Source organism: Egretta garzetta, unplaced genomic scaffold (assembly GCF_000687185.1).
Source record: "Egretta garzetta isolate BGI_Z169 unplaced genomic scaffold, ASM68718v1 scaffold831, whole genome shotgun sequence".
Taxonomy (NCBI): domain Eukaryota; kingdom Metazoa; phylum Chordata; class Aves; order Pelecaniformes; family Ardeidae; genus Egretta; species Egretta garzetta.
In genome coordinates, this window is record NW_009258711.1 from 87,830 (window position 1) to 106,088 (window position 18,259).

At 37.6% G+C, this 18,259-nt stretch overlaps 1 protein-coding gene across 2 annotated transcripts in view; it reads right to left on the reverse strand.

The window, feature by feature from the left end:
- The window catches only part of JAK2 (Janus kinase 2), a 91,912-nt gene extending 73,864 nt beyond the window's left edge, over window positions 1–18,048 (reverse strand). The window contains exons 1-2 of one of the 2 annotated variants that reach the window (XM_035888752.1): window positions 17,948–18,043; window positions 12,070–12,186 (exon numbers count right to left, since the gene is read on the reverse strand). The gene's annotated coding sequence lies outside the window, so the exon portion shown is untranslated. Of the gene's footprint in view, window positions 1–12,069; window positions 12,187–17,947 lie in introns of both variants that reach the window. The other variant, XM_035888750.1, reaches the window with a different exon arrangement.
- Between the last annotated feature and the right edge of the window lie 211 nt (window positions 18,049–18,259).

Consider the following 18,259-nt stretch of genomic DNA (forward strand, 5'->3'; position numbering starts at 1 on the left):
CCACTTCAATAAACAAATGAAAGATATACTTTAGAGAGGTTGTTATACATACTAATTAGAGTCTCAAAGTAATTGTCAAGGGGTAATCAAAACCAAGCAAGGTTGTTTACCCTGGGGTTATGATTATTCATACACAGGTGCAATTCAAGCAAATATTTTATTTGGTGTGAGACATTACACTGTTTTCATATAGCAACAAAAACAAAAGTCACAACTACTACATATGAAAGTGACAAAGGCTGATATAAATTATAATTAAATAATAGGAAATCATAGACTAATACAGTTGGAAGAGACTTATAGTGGTCATTTGGTCCATTATGCGTGCTCAAAGCAGGATCAAATTATGCCAGGCTCAAAGCCTGCCTAGTGAAGTTTTCACTATCTTCCAGGATGGATATTTCACAACCCCTCTGAACAGCCTGTTCCAGTGTTTGACCACCCTCCTGCAAAAAAAAAAAACCCCATTCCTTAATAACTAACAAAAATTTCCCATGTTTTCACTTGCGTCTGTTGTCTCTCATCCAAACACAACGTACCTTCAAAAAAAAGTCCAGCTCCATATTCTTTATAGCCTCCCTTTCAGGTAGCTGAAGACAACAAACAGATATCTCCTCGCACTTCTCCAAATGGAAACACACTGTTCTCTCAGCCCCTTCTACATCATGTACTCCACCCCTGTTCATCTTTGGTGATCCTTCACTGCACTCATTCCAGCATGCCAGTGTCAACCTACTATAAAGAACCTCTGAACCAGACAAAATGACTGCCCTTTCAAATAAACCGTTCTTTCAAAAGAAATGTATTTTAATGATACAAATGCAAAGTTAGATACCCAAGAAAATGCAGGCTACACCTAGGAAATGACTAAGTATGCCCTGAAAAGTAGTAGTTGCAATAACAACTGGCATAGTGAGAATGAACTTTCAATATAATTCAGCAGTAAACATATAAGCACCACCCATATATATGGATCAGACTATGTCTTCTTTATACATACACACATAGAACATTATGCACATTCAATTTTACTTACATACTTTATATATAAAAACGTATATATATATAAAAATCAAGGGACTTGGTCATCAAGGGTGAAGACAATTTTACCTCTACATACCACCTGGCTGACATCCCAAACAGGAACACAGTTCTGTAGTCTGGCAGGAGTGGCATTTATTTAAGATTATTCTAGTTTGAAGACTGTCTAGACAATAAATTACAATTATAAAAATGCAAGACTAAATCAAAGAATAAAACTGTCATTTATAAACATCTGTTGTCACTGTTGGAAGTTGTATATATTTGACACATCACTGAACTTGCTGGAGCAGCTTCTGTCTCACAAAAGTCTGCAAAACAACTGCAAGACCTGCGTGAGAAAGAAGGAACAGTAACCCCAAATTTTCCTCTTACGTAGGAACTTTGCTATGCAACAAACACAAAGTGGCTGGTTCAGTTTTAAACTTCCTTTGGGCTAACATGATTTTTTTTTTTTTCCTAAGCAGCGCAGACCAAACTTTACAATGAGACAATCCCTTTCCCCAAACTTGAAGGATATTTCATAGTAGTCTACAATAGACTTTGCTACAGTACACAAGAGAAACTAGTATTTTACTCCATGTACTGTCAATGACCAGCAAATTCAATCTGTAGATGGAAAACAAATTTAACACGGAGACATGGATTGATTCCTGAAAATGCACACTACCTGTTCGGATTCTACATAGAGGAAGAAGAGGAGTCAAAACCACTCTTTTTGCCAGTTCAGGTAGTGGGATGGTTACATCAGCCAGCAAGTAGATACTCTCAATTTGACAATAAAATGGGATAACGTCAGAGAAGAGCCATTTCAGTGAGGAAGAGATGTTCCTAATTGTAAAGTGTTTGGAGATCAAAGAATCTTCTTCCCTTTGCAACTGCAATAAAGATTTGCCTATGTCTGCTATCTGGACTGCCAATAAATACAGGCAGGGCTTGCTTCATGCTGTCCACTCTGTCCTCCTGCCTCTAGCCCTCCATTACCTTTAGAAAGTTCAAGTCAAGTGGAAATTGGTATGGGAGTCTTCCCATACCTCTTCTCAACACTTAACTTACATTGCAAGAAAGATCTGGGATATGAAGCTTGTTAAACAGAACTTCAAGGCGTTACTAATAAACAACAGGACCTGCTCCACAGAAATGTTCTCAAAGTAACAAGTCCAGTGGATGCTAAATGTACTGGTGGTTGCCTCCAAAAAGCTGTATCTTCTCTTCTATCTAGGAGAACAACCCTTCAATTACCGCAGCAATAACTCAGAAATCAACCTTAATTAAAAAATAAACTCTTGCTACATAAAACCTGCCTAGATTTATTCAGCTACTAGCTGAGTCACTTATTACTCAAATATTTTTGTTTATCATGCCCACATAGCTCAGAATGAAAATGGAGAAGCATTCAAATTAATTTTGTTGATTTGATAAGGCTTTGACTGAAAGCCCAAGCAATGAAACAACATTTGAATCCTGACAGCAAAAAAATCAGAAATCAAATTAAACATGCTGCAGCTCAGTCAGCTTAAAGGGTCTAACATGTTTGATTGTTGACTTGCTTTTTGCATATTAATCTAACGCTTTTTCAATTTCAGTCCCAAAAAAGCTGGGTACTTTAAACTAGGCAAATATCAGAAGCTAGGTTTCTAGTGATAATACTGAATCTTTTGAATAGAGGTGTTTGGCTATTTTTAAATGTACAGGAACAAAAAAATATGATCTAGCTGCAGATCTTCTTTAAAGGCACTTGAAATTTGTCTGCTTCAAAGGCTGTAATCACATATGCAGTTATGATTTTTCTTTTGTTCTTGACAATTTATGGACTTTATTTTATACCGAACACAATGAAATAACAGAATCAGTACTTTGACAGAAGCCACCTATATGTATCTCTAAAATGGGGGAATGGGGGTAATTCCTTCAACTACTGTAACAATACTGTACATCTAGATGCAAGGATTTTGTCAGCTTAATGCCCACCCCTTATCACTGCGGCAGCAGTACTAGAAATAAAACAGTGACAAATTCAAACCTACTAGCCTTCTCCATCCATGTTACTCAATTGCAGTTAATTCAGTTGTCCTTTGACTCAATCAGCAGAGGATCCTTGCAGCACCGAAGGCCCCATCTTGTGAGGCCCATTAAGAGCAGTAGCACGGCCTTTCCTGTCTGCAAGGCCCATGACATTAAAGAGTGTGTCAGTACTCAAAACTTTTAACCCTTGCCCTTTTTTATCCCTCTCTCTTCTCTGTGCTTTCTGCTCAAGGACCTAATTCCTCTTGTTTATCAGGCTTGTTTACAGGGAGCATTGATAACAGGGACACAAAGCTTCCACATACCTTCTCATCCCAGCCTTCCCAGACCTCTTCCCCTGAATGCTGTCTACCTCACCGTATTAGCAATTCGACCCTATAAGCAAACAAAACCAGTACACACTCATGCAATTGTTCTCCCTTATACTCTGCTTTTCTGTCTTTGTAACTGACACATGGGATGCGAAACTTCTGTCACATCACTAATACAGGGAGGCACAGCCAGACAGCCAAAGGCTTCACATGCCAGTGCCCAGATCCTGGTGAATGGACAACACCCTCACTGAAGCAAGTGTATTTTCCACTATGGCCAAAACAGCTGAAACATCATTACATCTTTTTCATTTTTATGAAATCAAAGCTGTCGCACATGCAGTTCAACTGACTTCTTCGAGCTGCAGTTGCTCTCAAATCAGTCCCTTCTGCGTTGCCTTTGCTCAGCTGCCGAGGACCCCCTTTACTGGCCCTTCATTTCACGAGCTTTTCTAATGGGGTAGAATGACTCAGACAAGCGACTAAATATTTCTCCGTTTACCACACAAATGCAAATATATTGCCTATACTGGGCCTGCAAAGCCTCAAAATACCTCTCAAGCTGAGCCTCCAGTCCAGCAGTACCATAATTATTCTGGCAGCTAAATCCCCTTCAACTTTTTCCTCTGTTTTCATGTTCTTCCCTTCTCTTCTATACATCATAATTCTCTCCCCATCTTCAAAAAGACAAAAGGAAAAAAAGGAGGGGAAAAAGAGGGGGGGAAAAGAAACCCACCCTCTTCTGTTCTTTCCACTGTAATCAGTTCCCCTGCTTTACTCTGTATTTTGTGAAAGTTCCCCACTTTAAATTCCTTTCCCTTTGGTTAGTCTGGGCATTCTCCATGTCCCATTTCCTCCTTCCTTTCCTAGCAGCAGGACTCCTCAAAGAAACTCATTCTGCCCCTTAGAGAGGGGTTTTTTTTCTTTTCTGTAGAAGACAAAAAAGCCAGCTCTCCCTACTATTTCGTCTCCTTATCACTCAAGAGCATACAAATTGTTTTGGAGTTGATAATCTGCAATGTCTTCTTGTGTAACGGCTCTCAAGTCAGTAATTAGAAATAATCCATTAAAAGAATAAATTATTGATCAGGCTATTTATGTGTCCACTGAACTTTGTAAGACGGGATTATCTGCAAACAGGCTGCACTCAGAGACTGACTTCTAATGGGGCAACAAGTTAATGTAGAAATTTACATAAACCCTAGAAATATACATAGAAAACATACCTAGAAAAAGGTTCTAGAAAATTCATTTTTATGCTATCATTAAGGGTAGTGTTGCCAAATTTTTCTTGCTCCTGTGCTGCAAATGACTTCATTTCTACCAAAGCACAATCAAGTTTAGATTACAGCGTTGTTTTCATTAGTTTCATTAATTCCAGCACTATTGGTGACTTAAAAATAATGGGGTTTTTTGTCTTCTACATGTGTGTAAGAAACACACAACTGCAGGTGTCAAATGATGTGATACTGTTATTGAGTCTAGATATCATGCATTCATTCCATATAAATAGTCTAATTATCACAGTAGTCTTGACAGTAAACATGATGTTCTTTACTCAAACAGGATTTCCAGGTTACAAGGGCAAAACCAAAAAGGCAGACAAATCAACAAACTGACACTCCCACATACAGTCTGTGTAATCCATGGCTGACCTGCCATTTCTTTCATTACTTGTATACACCATTTAACACTTTAAGTATGGCTGTAATCATATAATGAGATTTGCTAAAGCCAGACTTTGTGTGAACTAGTCCAATAGTAGCATTTTGATGATCTACTTGCTAGACACTGGGAATACTTTTTAAATGTTTTGAAACCAGCAGAAACAATAGCATCAGTCATAAAATATTTGCAATGCTGTAATGGCATTTTGAAAGCATGTAAAATTTTCTAATCATGACCTAGATTACCTCCCATGTGCCACAAACCAGAGGCAGGTTATAACTGCAGAGTGATAAACGCATATTTATGCATGCAATGATAAAAGATTCCCTCTCATAAAAAAAATCAGAACTGTGTTATGTTTTACTGTAAACACTGTATGTACAATTATGTATTTATGAGTATAAAATTGTTTCAGTAACTTAGTTCTAATTTTATGTTGCAATTCACTATCCATTGTTAGTACTGTGATCTGATACTTTAATTATGCCTTCAGAAGGACCTCACCCATTACACAGATAAAAGAAAAGGAAATAAAAGTATGTAGGAACAAACAGGAAAGGAGACATCACCAATTATGATTGCAAAACTAATCCTGTACGCCATCTGTGACTGTAAAACAGATGTGATAAAACAAAAAGGTTTGTTAAACTGCTACTTTATTCCACCACACGCTCTAAATAAGGGAAGGACCCTTAAGAAACCAAAAAACTAGTGGTGAAAAGTAAGTAAGAAATGTGCACGTGTATTAGATACAGCATTTGCTGGGAAAATAAACTCCAGTTTATTTTAAAGATAATTTTAGTTCAAATTATGAATTCTTTAATGCGCATATAGCCAGAGTCTCTGGCCCTCAACCATGGTGAATCAAAAAAGAGCAAGACACTCGAACACAGCATGAACAGCAGCCCCAAAAACCTGCTAGCATCAATCTTTTTCTAGATTGTCTATACTAAGGTTACAAAAGAAACTTTCCAGACGTATCACAAGAAAGGACTTCTCCATTCTCAACACATCAGCCACACTGAAATTTGAAATTACACAGTACTTTCCAACAGCTGTTAACCGCTGGTTAATAAACAAACATGTACATTAACAGTTAAGGTTAAAAAGACGTATACAAGGACTTGCACTGTCTGCATTTCCAGTACAGAACCACTCATCTACCCACACTTTCTGGCACCTTTTTACCCATCTCTGTCATCTGGTTTTTTTCCCCTCATTCATAATACATTTTGACTTCCTCCCATTATCCCTGTATTTCAGACCAAACATCAGTTCTCTTCCAGTCTACTGCCAAGCTGCCTGCTAGTCTCTCTTCCTTCTAGACAAATATTGATTCTTCTCATTCCCCACACTTCAGAATAAATTCTAATCACAATACCACACCCCTGCCCACTGAGGCTAACAGAACTGAGACCTCTCATGATCTATTTTTCACAAGCAATTTGTTTCTTCCACTAACAAATCAAAACTAATTTCCTCTTCAAAACCAGCAACAGTTCTCCTCCAACTGCAAATCAATTTTCCAACCTCCCAGACAATTTTAATATAGTTTAGCCCAGCTTGCAAATATAACTGTATTTGGCGTACAGTTTCTGATCTTAGTATTTCTTTTATGTAATGTGCTTTTTGGTTATTTTATTTTCTTCCCATTCTCCCATCCAGAGGCACTCAAAACTTAACTGGGAAATTTGCTCTAGGAAGTCTGAGGACAATAATGGATCCAGAAAGACAAAAGGTTGTTTCACCAACACAAACTGAAAAAATTAAATACTTGGCTAGACCTGGGACCTGAAGTCTGGTGCCAAGTAGATCAGACCTCAACTACTGTCAAGATCAGAAAGCGATCTTAAAACCTGCTTGACTCTGAGAACAACAGCACAAGCTAATGGCTCTTTTATTAATAGGACTGGAGGAAGGAATGTAAGAAAGCAACAAAGCCACAACAGGAGATGTGACTGAACATGACAGAAAAGTTCTGAAAAAGAAGAGTAAAGAGACAGTACGAAGGTAAAGAACAGAGAGGCATCTGGAGGGATGAAGAGACGAAGCTGTTTACATACTTGCGCCATCCTCACTTTAAGCCATTTTGTTTCCAGAATCCTATTGAGTTCCTGCTTCCACCTGTAAACCCACCTTCTGCTTCGCTACTGCTAGGAAGGAGAGCAACAATATTTTTACTGTTGTGGCAAAAGAAGAAAATTCCTTTTCTTACAGCACAGGAAGCGTAACTATTCAGAAGCAGTAAGGATATATTATGCTCTCCCCGCAGTGTCTTTGACTCCGACAGTCTTTTTATATTTGTAGGTTCAAAATAGTTATCTTGTGTGTGGTGCAGCACCATTCATATTAGAAAGTCCACTTTTACAATTTTAAAAAACTTATTTTTTCTACCATCTGCTGTGTAAGCCTACCAAATGAATCTGCAAGTCCATTTAACTCTGTTGCTGCATCTTCTATGTTTTTGTCAGGGAGGCTTTTATATTGTTGTTCCCTTAGCCTCACTTTCTTCTCCTTATTGTGTTATCAGGGAGGATGATTTCCCATCTTATTTCCCTGACACTAAAAGGATGTCCATCAGTTTTGTTTGCTTTGTTTCCTGCTCCAAAGGCTCAGTAACTGGAAATTATGTCAAGACAAGAAAGATACTGCACCAAACAACAGATAAGAACTCTAAACTCATTGTAATGGATTATAACAAATTAACTATTAGATGAGAATTTATATTGGCTTTTGAACCAGAAATAAGCAATGATAGTTCAACTAATAACACCATAAAGGTAATACATGCGCGCTTACTGCTTCCAAACAGATATATTTCTCAAATAGAGGAAAAAAATTAAGACAAAGATATTTTGCTTAACAATTTGGGATTTCTTAAAAATTTCTTCATTCCGCTTAAATAATCAAGAAAACAGCTGATCTTAATTTGATAACAGAGGCAGCAACATGAAAAATTCTGGAAACAGAAGGCAAGTGTTCTAATGTTACATCTGTAACTAGCTTCTCAAGTGCAAGAGTAAATCTCAGTAAGAGATGACAGAATTTTAGGAATAAATAATAACAAAAGTACAAGCTCTTATTAAACAAATTTAGATATCATTAAATGATGCAAAAAATGGCATACTGATTCATCATAAATTTATGTTCCTCAAGGGAAGAAACTTACATTCCACAATTAACTTTATTAGTAAACAAAGAGGTTACAGAGCAACTGTTAAGAAAGGCAAATATTAAAACTAACTTTACTCGTGAACACATACTCAAGAATCCATCTTGGTAAAAGAATCAAATCCCACCAGCATACCTTTGTAACTAGCTCTAGAAGACACTCCAGCAAAACAACGCATTGGTCTCAACTGCTTGAAGTTTAATGACTTGACATAAACAAAAGGCCGTAAATACTTCAAAAGTTCCAGTTGGTTTAACAGTGTATCATCTTACAGAACCAAAGGGAATTAAAAAAACCAGCCAACTATAAATATACGTATCATATGTATACAGACTACATATAATTAAGTACTTAGCAATCTGAGGGCAAGACATTGATTTATTCAAATTAATTTAAAACCTCTTCTTGAAGTTAAGATTGAAACTGAAAAGAACATTTACTATAAATCACTCATTTTGCACATTTATTTTTCAAGCTGTTGTTCCACATATTTAATCACTGAAGCAGTCAAATAGGTTTTTATACTAATTTTTTTTCATTAAGCAAGACACAATATGTTGCATTTTTATGTAAGAAGCGATAGAACTTAATATGTTCCATCTAGACTTTGAGTTTTAATTAATCACATTATGCTAACAAGCACGTTGGCTATGGTTTTCAAGACAGTAATTATTAATTTATTTCTGGCATGCTGCATTTAGAAAATTGAAATGTAACAAAAACATATACAAAACTAAAGAAAAAAAAAACAACAGTTGACATTACTAAATACAACACTTCAAAGAAATGCTACATAAATGAAAAATTTACCAAAACACGTTTTACATTTCAAACTGAGCAGTTCATTAAAGAAGGGAAACACTATAATTACATGAACTGAACAGATTGTTTCTGGCCACAATGTCCTTCAAGGTTTTAAAACCAATGTATCTCATCATTTTATGGTTATTTTTATACATAATCTGGGAGAAGAAAATGTTTCCAGTTTGGTTATTGAAAAGTCTCTGACTGCCAACTGTCCTGGCTTTTCTTTAGAACTTTGCCAATATTCAGATCTTATTTGAATTTAAAATTCAATGTCCAGGCCCTATCCCATCCCCCCAATACAGAAAAAACACTGACAAACAGGAACAAGTTCACAGCAGACGCAACCAGTGCAGTTGGGGATGGTAGCACAGACCTTGTGAGGATAGACCAGGGAGCAGGGCCTGCTCCACCTGGAGAAGAGAAGACTTTTGGGGGGAACCTAGCAGCAGCCCCCAATACCAGCAAGGAGGTTATTCAGAAGACAGAGCCAGGTTCTTTACAGGACAAGAGATGACCGGCGCAAATTGAAACACATGAGGTTCAGAGAGGGTATAAGGAGAAAGTTTGTCATCCTGAGGACAGCCCAGCAGCAGATGTGTTGCCTCCATCCTTGGAGGCTTTTATGACCTGACTGGATACAGCTCTGATAGCTGTTCTGGCCTCATTACTGACCCTGCCTTTGGCAGGAGTTTGGACCAGAAATATACTGAGGTCCCTTCCACAGTAAATTATTCTGCAATTCTATGAATATGGTATCTCTGTTTAATCAAAAGTTACGTTATTTGACTAAATTTAGGCCTCAGCAGCATTGTAATAACAACCTCCAAATGGTTTCCTGTAAAAAAACCCAGCAATTTCAAGAAATCCTTTTCATCTCTATGGACCCACCTGTCTACCCAATATCAGGGATTATATGCTCTTGTCTTCCTTCTTTGTGTCCCCTTAGCATGAAAAGAGACCACCACTTCTCCTGGCTCCGCACATATTTAACCTATTAACAGTATAAAGGGCACTCGAGGTCACTTCCCCTTAGGCATTCTCAGTCAGAAATACTTCAGCTTCATTGTGCCAAGTCAAAACAATAACCGGGTTTCTTAGCCAAGACAGACTTCAGATGTGGGCGAAGGAGAAAAGTAGTTTGACACATTAGCACACAGCACCAAGTGCCCTACATGCTGTTTAAAAGTAAAGCTTTTCCATATTCCCAGAAATGCCTTCAAGTAATCTAATTATAAAGCTGCTCAAAGATATTTCACAGAAGTTGGTAGAGCAGTCCACAAGGGTACTGTAGGAATGAGACACTAGACAGAAATGCCTTCTAGCATATTATGGCATGAGGTTAACTTGCTGTAGTATCAGGTAAAGACAAACTTTAAATTTCCTTCTAAAAAGTCTGGCTGTAAGAAATGTTATTTCACCACCTTGCAGAGTCTTCTAATGATGGTGTAGTACCTTAAATGATAAAAAGGGGCATCATACATTACCAACTTACCCAAAACTTTCTACCTCAGGTTCAAGAGTTCCAAAAAACTATGTGTCAAAACTCACAGAACCACCATAAAATTTACAATTACTACAATCTGTTTTACAAAACAAAGTAAAAACATTTTAACATTCTAAAGTTAGTTTAAAACTCAGTTTTGTGAGGCAAAAATATTGATAGGCTATCAGTCTGGGCAAGTGATAGAGCTCTTAGAAAACAGACTTGGAAAAGTACCAAAGCCCTAGAAAATTATGGCATGGCTTTAGTCTCCCGTAGTGTAAAGATACCCTTCTAAACACTGTTCATATACCTGAACCACCTTGGATAGCAAAAGCAACATGATATTTTCAGTGTTCTGTGCAGTTTACACTGCTGTGGCTTCCAGCTGCTGACATACGAGCTAGTTCAGGTACATCCATGTGTTACAATCCCACATGCAACTATACTGCAGACAATATTCAGCTTCAAATTTATTTGGTTCTGACTTATACTGCTGTAATTTCATTATTCTCAACCAAATAAACCTCCCAGTTTATTTATTCTCCACTTTGACCTGAGTCTATTTCATCACACTGCTTTTAAGTCTGCTGGTGCACAACAATGAAAAGTGAAGATTCCAGCTCATTTTTTACACCCACCTTGCACCGGGCCTGTTAAGTCCTACGAACAGTTTTGTGTTCTCATTATCACAAACTCAAGTCTAACATGCTTCTCCCAGCTTCTGCAAGCATGGTTCCAAAATACTTATTGGAATCCAGTGCAACTCCATCACCCTTTCAATGCCCAAAACACCATTTTAGTGTGCTTAGGCTTCAGTTTTAGGGATCAAGACTCATAGGAATAGAATGTCCTAATGTTAGCCAGCTACCTTGAAATCACCTTTAACTGAAGCCAGGTTAAGATAAAAGCAACCAGAAGTATTTATTCACAAAACCCAGGATAGACAGCATAGTTACAAAGGTTTACGAAAACCCAGGTATAGAGCAATTAAAAGATAACCATGCACCTATTTACACAGTTGTTAGAATAGTTCCAAAGTCTCAACCTTTTGGGAGCCAGCTGTTGGATTGACACATGCTTTATTGCCCACAGCTGAGGATCTGGGTCTTGTGCAATCCCCATGTCCTCAGATTCCACTGGGAACCCAAAATTTCTTTTGTAGCTCAGTCCATCTTTGGGGTTATCCAGGATGTGGTTACACAACATTTTCTCTGGCACTGCAAACCAGCTTAAGAAGTTATCCTGTCCATTCCCTTTCCCTCATGCCACTTGTTCCAAAAGACGGAAAAAAAAAAAAAAATTAACTTAGGTCACCGTTGTCATACGGTTTACAGCACAGCCATACAAAGAGCTGTTGTGTTTACAAAACCAAGGGAGCAGCAAATCCCAGTGTTTGTGAGAGGCTGAGGAAAGAAACATCTTGTGCACCACAGACAGTTTAAGAGGACACTTCACACACATCATGAAACTACAACCTCTACCTTACTCTTAGATCTCTGGGACTTCACGGTTTATATTTCCTGACAGAAAGGCCAAAACTCTTGCTCTGCTTGGATTCTCACCCGTTTTCCACAGCGTTAGGAATTCTCCTGACCCTTGGCCATCAGTTTCGAAGTAGGTAAAGTCTGCTTTCTACTGCTCCACAGTGCAAAACCTCAAGGTATCAAAATATAAAAACCCTGAAAGAGAATCACGATTTTACTCAGTACAGAAATTTGAAAACTATGCATAGCAGACAATTTGTCAAAATAATAAAAATAAATCTGTTGCCTAAAAACTGCGTATTAACACTGATCTTAATACACAGAAGATGGCATTCAAAGCTCACATAATTAGTCTGAGACTCTAAAGAATACAATCTCATAGAACTGGCTCAAATCTGATTTTACAAGACAATAAAAATGGAAGACATTTCTATGGACACATTATTATATGACTACAATATATTCCATATTAAATAAAACTTCTATTGGTTCAAAAAAGAATCCAAAGAGAGAACCTGTACTGCTGTGAAGTATGGCAAAATAGCATCAGGAATAAGATCAGAAATGCCAGTTACAATTTCCAAAATCAGTTTGTATGAGAAGCAGTTCTCTCCATGTGAGGTACATTTCATAGTGAGAGGAAATGTCTTTAGTATTTTGATGATAAAGTTGAAAAACATGCAAGCTTTCAGGTTCACCAATGCTCTTGGCAGTCTTCACGCAACCTATAAAATGGATACAGTTTGGCTTTGTGTCCAGTTTTGGTTCCTTCAATTATAAGGAAATGGTTTTAAAGGTTTCACTTAATTCAACCCCTTTTACTCCCTCTATTTTCTGAGGAGAACATCTTGCCACCTTTACTTTTGTTAACTATAAGACTAGAATGTCTTTGATTCTGCTTGTCCATGATGCCCCCTCATACAGACCAGCTGCTATTTGACCCCAGGTCCTGCTGTCTGGCACACAGGAGTACTCCTTCATATGGATGGGATGCAACAAACACATAGGTGGCTTTATTTCCCCTCTGCATTGTGGCAACCTTTTGCTCCTTTGATTCAGAGAGAAGTATAGAGTGAGCTGGGGATTGCTGTCCCTTGCAACTGTATTACAGTTAGCTTATGAACAAACTTAATACAGCATCGCTACATTTTGCAGAACCAGCACCAAACATTAAAGAATGTCGGAATTCCCCACAACAGGGAAATGCTGCAAGAGAGAAGATTTTTGCTGGCTTATACTGTCTACTGTAGTATGCACTACACCAGCTATACCCCACACATAACAGACCTTATATTTTTTTTCTCAACATCACCTTCCAACATGAACCCTCACTTGAAAGCTGTATTTCTAAGAGGCTTTTGTCTTTACAACCTCATAGCCTCCTATGTTATTCAGCTATCTTAATAGGTTTCCAAAGCACATTTTTAACTCACAAAAAAGCCTCTTTTATTAAGAATTAATGGTTGTTTTCCAATAGCGTTTGTCATCAAATGCTCTTGCATTAGTCTCATAGTGAAGTTTTACCCAATATATTCAGTAAAACTCAGACACCACCTGCGGCCCCATCTCTGTAACTGAATCCATGCAAGCAATCCCATAATTTCATGTTGAAGTTAACAGGGCTCCCAATCGAAATGCACTTGAGCAACTGAGGCCTCTAAAAAATCGTTTTGAGAAATACAGGTACCAAATGTACTCTATATTTATATGTAGCAAGACTAGACATTTAAAAGTCAAAGTTTTTTCCTACTTCAAAAATATCTCACAGTGCTGGAAACCCAGGCTGTAGCACAACACATTGAAGACTGATGAACATTTTGCTCTTAACTACGACATCCTAGTAGTCAGCCAAGAGTAACACAGAACAGAGACAGAAAATACTCATTTAAATCATACTAGACATGTGCTTAAAGATCCATTTTATATATGAAAGTATCAATGCTAGACTAAGAAGTGTTAATACTATTCCTCTAAAATATTAAAAAAAAATTAATCTCAAAGTTCTTGTCCCTATACTCTGTTTTTGGGAAACAGGATGACTTCATTTGTGCCAAAAAAGTCTCACAAACTGATTTCAACTGATTTGATAATTATTAAAGGCTACAAAAAAAGAAATTAAGACCAATAAAGTGACATAAAGAAACATTTTTTAATTCTTAATTATGCATGCACATAACTTTAATCACATCACTTTGAACATATAAATTCATTTAATTCAAAACACTCGTAAAAGACTTTCTTAAACCCCGAAATCTACTGCAACTGCTCAAGCACATAAGTGAATTGATAAAGGGAATATCAGCTATGGTATTTCCACTAGACTGTCAATAAAAAAATTTTACATCATGAGTTACACATAGTTCAAGAACTGAGGTAAATATCAGAAAAGTTGCTGCACAGAAAACAGATGCACATGGAGCAATAACACACTATTTCTTGCTGAAGTTAATAGGGCTCCCAGTCAAAATGCACTTGAACAACTGAGGCCTCTAAAAATTGTTTTAGAAATGCAGGTAGCAAATTCACTGTATGTTTATATGTAGCAAGATCAGATATTTTAAAGTCAAAGTTTTTCTTACTTCAAAAGTACCTCACAGTGCTGGAAACCCCAGCTGTAGCACAACACATTGTGGAAGATGTGATCAAGAATGACAAACATTTTGCTCGTAACTACAAAATCCCAGCAGTAATCCTAATACCAGATCTATTTCCTAGGCCTGGCATTCAATGTGTTTTCCAGCTTTCCAGTAAGTATTGAACAGCAATGAAAAAAAACTTTGGTGATAATTGGTTAATGTGAGACTTGAGCAGGATCAAAACTGAGAGCTAGCCAAGCAAAAAAGACGACAGATAATATTTAATGTCAACAAATACAAAATAATAAACTCCTGAAAGAATAACTTGCAGCAATTCCCACATGGCGTGGAATTTTAAGCCAAATGTAAGCAGGTAAACAAAATAAACACACACAGGATGTGCAGCTCAACAGAATCTCTGCTTAGTACAAGCACATGCAAGGCAAGAAACAGAGTGTTGCAATGAACAAAGAACAGGATTGAAAACATTCTCATTTCACCTGGAATACTGCCTCTTGTGACATCACAGAAAACCAGAACCAACTCCTAGACTCCTAGACTTATCTGACCTACGGACAAATACCAAAGAAACAATGAAAAAAGAAAAAGCTGAAAAAAGCCCAGAAGAAGGGACAGAGGTACGGAAAATCAAAACATCAAAAGCTAATGCTTCTCTTCCCAATACAAGGAAATGTCTAACTATGATTAAAAAGCAATCTACTAACAACAAAAGGAACTTGTAATACTACTGTGGAAGTCACTGCCAAAGACACAGATGCAGAGACAACATCATAAAAGTACAATGCTTGTATTGATTTTAAATTAAGTCAGCTGCACCTCATTGGATTTTTTTTCTACAAGTCAGATTTAAATCTAGTCATGTTTGACTGATCATGTGTGATACAGTGACTGCATAACCAAATTTAGGTGGACATTTATCTTCCAGGCAAGTCATTCTACTTGTCTACTCAAGAAGTACTTAGATTTTCCTCCACCAAAAACTGCTTTCTAGTACAAGTCAACAGGACAGAAAGTAAGCTAGGAATTACTTTTAAAGATCAAATCAGCTGTACCTCAATACCCATGATAACACAAGGGGATTATACCATTGTCCATGCGAACCAGATCTCTCTGCATTCAGTACTGCATGACCCGGAGAGCTTAACACTGGAGTAAGGCATCACCTTTTTTCTCCCAGCATCTCACAGGTTGCAACTGACAGTGACCAAGATACCTTACACTTGTACCTTGTAGCTCCCACCGTATTGCAAGGCATACAACCCATTTAAGTGAGAAATATAACGTGCTCTCTAGATCAACAAACGCAGCATGCAGCAAAAAGCACCTATTTGTATCTGGCAAATAAAAAAAGTGATTACAGTTCTTCCTGCAAAACTCCTATAAAGAAGCTTCATTGTATTTACACATTTTTGTTTTTCAAGTCTCCATAAAGACAGATCTACCTTATGGAATAATCTGCAAAATGTCATATCCAGAAACTCAAGAAAGCTCCTCATTTACCTTCTAGTAAAGAAATCGCATCTGAAACAAATTAGAGAAATGCAAATGCAAGCATGAGCTCAAATGTTGACTCAGATCTTGCTAGTCTTACTCATATTAGTCATCTTTCTGGGCTCATGCGGAGAACACTGTGGGTGGACATATGAATTCATATGGAACCCACTGAAATCAGTGCACAGCCAGGGTCAGAGGCTTTGAAACAACAGCTCTGTTAAGTTAAATGGAAAAAATATAACGGTGTATTGCCTAATAACAGTGTTAATACTTGCACACAAGCCTAGGTGAAAAGAAGGGAGGCTGTTAAAACACATGCTAGCCTATAATAGCACAGGAGCAACTATGACAGGATAATTGGGGTTGAAAGGCACCTCAGGAGGTCATCTAGTTCAACCTCCTACTCAAAGTCCCAGTTATTTCTATAAAAAAAGCCACAGGGTTTTGGTTGCCTTCTTCCACATAAGTTGTTTTTTTCAAAACACTGTGAAAACAAGTGGGTTTTTTAATTATTGCATGTTTAATTATGTTAATCTGCTTTTTAATGAAAGTTTTGTAACTTTGGATAGTAGTTCCCATTTATCCACAACTAACGCCACTTCATTCATGTATCTGGTTAATATTACTACAGTCCTGAATCTTGTTTACCTCCCTCTTCAGATTCTTTCAGCCGAGATGCTACATTATTTCCTGTAACTGCACATATCATCACTTAGCTGTTTGTTTACGTAAGGTCATACTGTAAAAACGCCCCAGAGCTGAGATAGAGAGACCAATGGCAAAAACGACAACCCCCTTCAGTAACTGCTTTTCTTACAACTTCAGCAGGGGGATGCCATTGCTAGTACAAGATGGCAGTGACATTCGCTTCAGTAGTATTCCGTGGTCATGCATCACATTAACTCCACACAGTTTGGAAATGGCTATTCTACAGAGATTTCAACTTTGTTTTTTATTAGTCCAGTCACCACTCTTAACAGCTACCCATGAGAAGCAGCAGCAGTCTCCTTTCATTTTCCATTCTGCAGTTGCAGTCAATCTGATTTGATCAACAAGAACGTGGAACCATTTTTCTGCATTGTGTAAACTTCTTGCTCGTTAAAACTTCCCCTCCCAGCAGCAAACACCATTTCCCTATGTTGCTGTCGTTGGCACTTACGAAAATTAAAAACTCTGCAAATAGCTCAGATTTAAGGTTTCTCTGGAAAGCACACTGCTGCTTAAAATCCCTATACACTTCACACTAGAGTACTGAAGTTGTTTATTACAAAATTGTCCATTTACACCACTGAAGTCACTTGGGGCTTATTCTCATCAAGCAGAACACAGTGATGGCTACTGTGTTCCTACTGAATCCTCACATTACTGTCACCAACCCTAAGCAGGGAAGATAAACAGGCATGCCTGGAGACCACCACTAGGGTATTACTCCCGTATCAAGTACGAGGAAGACTGGGCAGGGGGAACAAAATAAAAGTTAATCCATGTAACTGATCCAAACTACCCTTTTTAACAGTGCACATAAACTCTCTAGAATCTCTTGTCAATACTGATTTTTTTCCATAAAATACAGACTTCAGGAATATTTCTCTCTGACCTAAACTACATATACATTAAATTTGACTAACAACAGAACCAATGGAGAAGCAAATGATGAACTGAGAAGCTGTACAGGGCTAAGATGTCAGAAACTATGACCATGAAGCAACTGATCTCAAGTGGAAAAATCACATCTGAAACTGGGAGTAGCCATGAAATCTTCCCAATTATGTTTCCCTCTGCCCAAAAACCAAAAATAATACAACCTGTGTCTCTCTGGCAACAAGTAATTTAGGAATTGCCAAAGCAAGGTGTTATTTTCTCACCTGTCACAGACTGCAGAGGTTAGAAGAGGAACTTTGAAGGCAGAGACAGTCAGGTTCTAATTAAACTTCAGTCACAGAAAAAAAAAAAAAAAAATCTGAAGTTTTAGCCGCAATTCTTTTCTAAAAAAAAAAACAACCAAAAACCAAACCAAAAACACTCTTGTGAAAATAAATGAAATCCATTAATTCGTAACCCACATCTAAGGGAACACTTCCCCACCCAAAGCAAATTCAGTACAGACGTATAGAGAAAAACCGCAGATGCTTCTGTGACTGCTTGCCCTCCTTCTGCAATAAGAATTTTTTTTTTTT